Below are 7,151 nucleotides of genomic sequence, written 5' to 3'. Positions count from 1 at the left end.
ATGAGCTGACAACTGCTGCACTGATCACCAACTCACCTGCTCTCCCAAATGATGACTGCTGCAGATACAATACTGATAGAAGTTTAATGTTGAAGGACTCAAGTGAGACCTCATCCATCAGTGGGAGACCTACCAGTACCTCAATGAAAAACTGGCAAATTCCAATCAACAACAATGGATGATGTTGGTAGCACTTAGGGTGCCTTCAAGACCTCTGGCATTGGCACCTGTGAAAAGACAGTTGTGTTCTCTACCAGGAAACATCAAGACTGGTTTGATGAGAATAACCAGGAGATCCAAAAGTTGATCAATCGAAAATGTTTGGCAGAATTACATAAACTTCAGGCAAAAAAAAAATCTCCCACAAGCCAAGGTAGAAGTCCAAAGGAAGACCCATGCTATGAAGAATAGATGGTGGGAAGACGAGGTGAAGGATAGTCACTATCTTGCTGAAATCCACGATATGTACAGTTTTGTCAAGGCCACCAAAGCCATCTTTAGCCTGAGCACTGAGGGTCCACCCTCTTTGAGACCTAAGGATAGAAGAGACCTGATTAAGTAAAGGGGAGACATCAATGCCTCTTGGAAGGAACATTTTGAAGACCTTCTCAATTGAGGCTCTGTTGTTAATGAAAGTTTTCTCAACTCCGTCCCACAATACCCAGTCAGAGATGATCTTGGAATCTCTCCAGCCCTTAACAAGGTGAGGAAAGCCATAAAGCAGAAGAAGAATAATAAGGTGTCTTGAGCTCATGGAATCCCCACTGAAATATTCAAGCAGGGGAGAGAGGAGCTCACATCACAGCTCTACATCCTCATCTTAAGGATTTGGAATGATGGGGAAATCCCAGATGACCTCATGGAAGCCATGATCATGACAATCTTCAAGAAAGGAGACAAGTCTGACTCTGGAAATTACAGAGGGATCGCCTTGCTATCCACAACAGAGAAGATCATTGCAAGAACCCTCCTTAACTGTTTCCTTCTACTTGATGAAAAGCTCATTTTGGAATCTCGGTGTGGGTTTAGGGCATCAAGAGGTGTGGTTTAGGTCTCAGTGTCAATTTAGGGCTGCCATGACCCATTCTTTGCCAGCTTCATGAGGGCATGTAAGCAGTGGTTCTCCAAAATGGATCTATCACAGATCTATTTGAGGTTAAGATGGGAGTTAAGCAAGTCTGAATCATCGCTCCAACACTCTTCTTAATATTTCTTACTATGATGCTACATCTGGCCACCAGCAAGCTTCCAGTTGGAGTGGAGCCAAACTACTGAATGGGTGGTAAACTGTTGTAATATCATCTTATTCAGAGCCAAAACCAAGACAGCCCCAACCTCAGTCATCTAGCTCCACTACACTGATGATGCTGTAGTGTGTGCTTACTCAGAAGCAGAACATTGGCAATTGTTGACATCTTTACTGAGGCATACAAGAAAAATGGGACTGATGCTTAATATTCAGAAGACTAAGGTCCTTCATCAACAAGCTCTTAATGAGCAGTCCCCAGTTTAGATTCATGGTGAGACTCTGGAGAATATTATTTCCCATACCTAAGAAGCCATCTCTTCTGGAAGGCTGACATCAATGGAGAAATCCAACATCACTTCAAATGTGCAAGTGTAGCCTTCGGATGCCTGAGGAAATGAGTATTTGAAGATAACGACATCAGATCTAAAACCAAACTCATGGTTTATCAAGCAGTTGTGATCCCCAGCTTCCTGTATGGAGCTGTGACATGGACAACACACAGGAGACACCTCAAGTTGTTGAAGATGTACCATCAATGCTGCCTGTGGAAGATCCTTCAAATCCAGTGGGAAGACATATGCACCAACATTAGTGTCCTTTTGCACGCAAATGCCATGAGCCATAGAGACAATGTTCATCCAACATCAACTTCACTGGCCCAGCCATATCATCCAGATGTCCAACTCCACTCCCAAAGCAAGTTTTATTCTCCCAGTTCAGTCAAGGCATACGCTTAAGTGGAGGGCAGAGAAAGTGCTTCAAGGATGTCCTCACGACCAACTTGAAAAAATGCAACATCGACAACAACTCATGGGAGATTATACCCAGGACTTCCCCAAATGGAGGAAGAGTCTCCTGCAAGGATCTCAGTACTTTGGAACCTGATTATGAAAACAGGAGATGGAAAAGCAGGAGCAGCAGAAACAGTGTCATGGACTGAATCAAGAATCTGGAGCCACCCCTCCTGCATGGAAATATGTGCCCAAGTTGCAACAGTCTGTTGATCCCAAAGCAGCTAAAGACATAGTAATCACTCTGTGTGGAATAAGGAAAAATGAGATGTGGACCAGTTCCTTGGGAGAATGAAATTTTTATCTAGTACAATGGGAATCTTGCCTATGTGAAGAATAAGGGGATAGGCTGTGCAGGGAGAAATGCCTTGTCAAGTCCATACAGCAGGAGTCAGCAATGTTTTTGGGCAGAGTGCCAAAAAAGCCCACACCCTTGACTTGTAAGATCATGGTGTGCCAGGGGAGGATGATGGGGGAGCAGTAAGGGGTCTGATTCTTGTGGCAGCGCAGCCTTGGCCCCTTCCTTGAAGCATGTGTGCCAAGCAAAATGCCTTTGTGTGCCACACTGTGGCATGTGTGCTGGGGTTGTTTACCCCTGCATTAGAGAGAAAAAAAGTAAGAATCTAAAGTCACACCCTTGATAAAATCATGGTGGCTGTTGGTGTCCTTGGTTTCCAAGTGAATGCAGAACAGCAGAGGTAGGATTTTTATAAGGGGTCTGTGTTGGCTGATCTCTGCTTCCAGTGAAGTCAGTGATAGTGTCAAAAGAAGCAGAGACTAGTTGGTGCAGAACACCTTTTAAAATCCTGCCCTACAAGAATAGGAGTAATTTCTTGAAGTGACATATAAAAGTTGATATCTTAGCCCCATTTTCTGGTGCCTGGTGCCACTGACAATTTCAGGGGAGTTTACCATTGATGTGGTATAAATTCAGGCCCTTAGCTATTTATTTCCCATCTTTGTTAATAGGACACATACACTTGATCTCTTGACTCCACTGATGTCCTGCTTGGATCCCTGTCATGGCACTTCACTTGCAGGAACATTTTTACCAAAAGCTTGAGAGTTTGTAAAAAAGCCTTAGAATAAAATGACAGAAGAGCAGGAGGGCTGGACCTGATGATCTCACAAGGTCCCTTCCAGCCCTAAACTTCTGTGAATCTGTGAATAATACAACATGAGTTCATGTTTGGCTTAGAACACAAAGTGTGTGTGTTGGGGGGGAGGGAGGTGGTAAAAAAACCCAAAAACCCAAAAGGCCAAATACTGCCCTTCTATTGTAAAATTATTATTCTTATTTACCACAGAACGGGCTGTGTTGCTTCATGGTTGCATAGCAACAAAATAAAGTTTATATGTTTAAGGAAATATGTATGTTTCTTGGAGCATAAGGCAGCATAATTCCTACTGTTTACTGCACTTAGCATATTTGTTGCAATGTGGATTGTGTCAGATGTCAATTACAGAGCAGCTTCAGAAGGACTGTTTATTTTAGATTATATAAATGTTACTTATAAGATAGGGGTGCAATATCTTAAGTTTACAAATTTAAGACTATTTCTAAAGTTTAGAAGAGGCAACTTCCTGTCTTTACTCCAGCCTAATTTGAGGAAGGTTCTGTAATGCTGTTGTTCTGAGCAAATTTCTGTGGTGAAGAAATTTACTTTTTTACTTGGACCAATTAACTACTTCTGGTTATTGTTTCTGTGCTTTAATTAGAACTTAGAATTTAATTAATGGCAGGAAGATTGGTCAATATTACTATGATGAGGGCATGATAAGAAAGTAATTGGAACAGGATGGAATAGTTTTTAGTGTTTTACTGTCAGTTGGTTTAGCGGAGAAAGTACAGGGACTTGGGAATGCGGCTCAAAACTAAAGCCAAAGCTCAACACCAAGAACAGTAAGTAGTAGTCTCTATAGAAGGTGCAGCAGCAGTGAGAACACAAGAAAAGTATCTGGCATTTGTGCTGATTAAATATATCTATTTGTCTGTATGCCAGGCAGTGCACTTCTTGTTTTGGAAGCAGTTTTGTTTGTGCCTTCACCTTGGCTCTGTAACCTTCATATTGAGCTGAAACATACAGGAAATGCTACGTAATATTTTGGTGCTGGCATTGGCTAACGGGGGAGGTCGTTAAAATTTGATGACCATCTTTTCAAATACAAATCTTCTTGATTAGTTAGCTAACTAATGCCCAGATATGCTTTGAGGCAGACCAGGAGGCTCATCTGACAAAGGATATGCAACTTTAATAAAGGAAGGTGTCTTTTAGCTGCAATTTTGGAGAGACAGAAGACATCAGAGACTCTGAACTCCTTAGGAAACAATGAGTAAAATCCCAAAGGACTATGAAGAATAATGAGGCCGGGGATTTGCATGGAGGTGTTTCTTATTTTGTGTAGATCTCTATCACTTTAGTGCTATCTAAAGATTAAACTGGCAGGTTAACCACCCCCCTTTTCCTATATCAGAAGCAACTCCTAAGCTTATCTGTGTGAAGAAATCCTCTTCCCCTCACTCTGACCCTCACTTGGGTCAGCCCACATAAAATTTCTAGGGAGAAGGGGGGAGCTCTCTTCCTTCCAGTGGTCATCTTGAAACTACAAGCAAGTATCCTAGGCAGCATCTTGGAGATTTCAGTAAGCAGAAACCGGGAAACCTGCCAGGAGTTAGGAATTTGGTATAGGCAAGTCATGTCTTAAAAGGGTCATTGTACCCGGACTCTGTAAGGACTCAAGTTGCCTTTGTTTGCTCAAAGTGTATTCTGACTTCTTCTTTCAACCTCCTCCCCCCCCCACCATGAGTAAAGGTGTTGGGTTACATCCTGTGCTGTTGGGCACCAAGAGAGGGTGAGGGTCTTCCACTCTCTGCCTGGCCAGCAAAGTTTGTCTTTTTATTTTCCCTCAGTTCTTCCTGATGCTATCTTGGGATGCTTTGGGTTGAAAGAAGCACCCAGAAATATTACTCTGGACAAAGCACCCCCTAAGTTCCTGGGGTCTGTGTGCACCCAAGCACTGGCCTCTGGCAGTACAGAGCCCTGCCAGAGACTAGTGCCTGGGTGGTGGCAGTGTTACCCTAGGCTTGCGGGATTCTCCAGGAAGTGGGACAGCTGGCTTTTGGTTCCCTGAGGAAGGCCCTTGAAGCAAGTTTTTGGGCCTGGCACAGTGAGGCAGGTGCCTCTGTCTAATAGCACCCCCTACTGTGCTGCCACAGTCTGCCATTCCCCTTGATCTTATCATAGCTTTGTGTTGCCACATGTTCATGGTGTTCTACCATTGCTCCCACTTTTGCTCATTCATTAGCTTCTTGTGCAATTGACTTCATACTATTTTTAGACTGGCCAGACTTCACCTCTGCTAACTTGTCTATCTGTCTGTCCACAGACATCAGCAATCTAAAGCAAAGTCCCACCCCTTTCCTCAATGTTTAGAAAGTGCCTTACCAGGGGCTAGGATAAGTAAATTGCCATCACCATCCAATAATTTGGAATTAAAGGCTGTATATTTTAACCAGTACAATGAACATCTAGCCTACCAAATCTTTCCTTGTGCCCTTCAGGTCTACCCTTGGCTCTGGGGCATTCTATTGTATTTTATTTTTACTTATGGCCAAACCAAATAGAACTGCTCTGGGCCTGGTAAAAGTATTTTTACATTACCAGCATTAAAAGAAAAACAAAACAAAACCCAAATTTGCCTGTTATGCCTGGAATTTGTCTCTTATTGAGAATTTCTGAACATATGTAAATAAACAGACACTTAGAGTAACTCACTTTGATAAATGGGCAGTGCAGATTTCAGGCCTGTTGGATATGCAGTAGACTGAGAGATGAAGCAAATCTAGGGAAGTAGGCAGGAATGGCTCTGCTTTTTTTGGCCTCCTGAGTGATTTTCAGTCTGAAATCAAATATGAAGAACATGGGGAATGCTGGCTGCTCAAGTCATGATTGTGCAGTGAAACTTGCTGAAAGGATATCTCTTATAAAGCTACTTTTGATGTGGAAAACTGGCTGCAAACCATACTGGAGGCCATTATAAATAACTGCTTCATTACAGGACACATGTAAGTTGGCTTCTGTGATCACGCCTAGGAAGTGAGTATAATGTTAGTGGGACAGAACCTCCGCTGGTGTAAATCAGTGCAGCTCCATTGACTTAAACAGCCTGCACATATTTACACCTCTTGGGGGCTTGGCCTTACAGACTGAAAAATATTTCTGCTTTCAAATTCTAGCCCAGCACGTTTAGCATAACTAACCTGGCTTAGTTATGAAAGAAGATTAAAGGAGCTGGGATAAGATTTATGGAGGGGATACAGAAAGGGAAGTTCTGGCTGTCCAGTAAGAGGATGTGATGTGTGGAGTTATGCTTACTATTCCCAGGTTGCAGAGCAGAATGGAGGGTGTTTAGTATTTTCCATGCTTCAGGGCTTTGCTGGTTGCTGCATGGGCACTTCCTGTTGCTACATATGTCGGGGGTTTTTCACTTTCCCCAGAAGCATTGGGTATTAATTGCAGTCAAGGCTGGGGATTTTGACTGGGGTGTGCCAGTGCTTTTGCTGGGACTAAAAATTGGAGGTTCCTGGCCAGAGGGTCTTGCCCCTCTGCTCCGAGTCAGACTAATTGCCATATTTGAGGTCAGGAAAGAACTGGTGAAGCTTTTTGTCAGGTGTGGCCCTCTTTCTTGGATCTCTCAAGCATATTTTAACAACTGTTAAACAATCAAGCTTTTTGTTTTACATTTATACTTAAAAATGCTGGGAATGGTTTAGAGATTATACTTTGGACAAATTTGGCTGAACCTAAGATGTCATACTTTGTATCATCATCATCATCCTCTATCATTTATACAACAGTTGTCAGCCACAGATCTTACAGCACTTTAAAAATGGAGGGCATGATTCATAATTCCTATAATTTACAGATGGAGAAACTGCAGCAGCAAAGCACTGACCACCATCATCCCTCTGTTTTACCTGTGACAGGTTAGGATACCATGCCTTGCAGTTGTGTGACAATGTTAGTTGTGTAGTTTTAGTAATAGATTAAACAAGGATTTGTATGGGATGGTTGCATAGGTTTGGGATGGTCTTAGGTGGGGGGGGGGGG

Source organism: Gavialis gangeticus, unplaced genomic scaffold, assembly GCF_001723915.1.
Source record: "Gavialis gangeticus isolate Ggan-Ray unplaced genomic scaffold, GavGan_comp1, whole genome shotgun sequence".
NCBI lineage: Eukaryota > Metazoa > Chordata > Crocodylia > Gavialidae > Gavialis > Gavialis gangeticus.
This window is presented reverse-complemented; position numbering follows the sequence as displayed.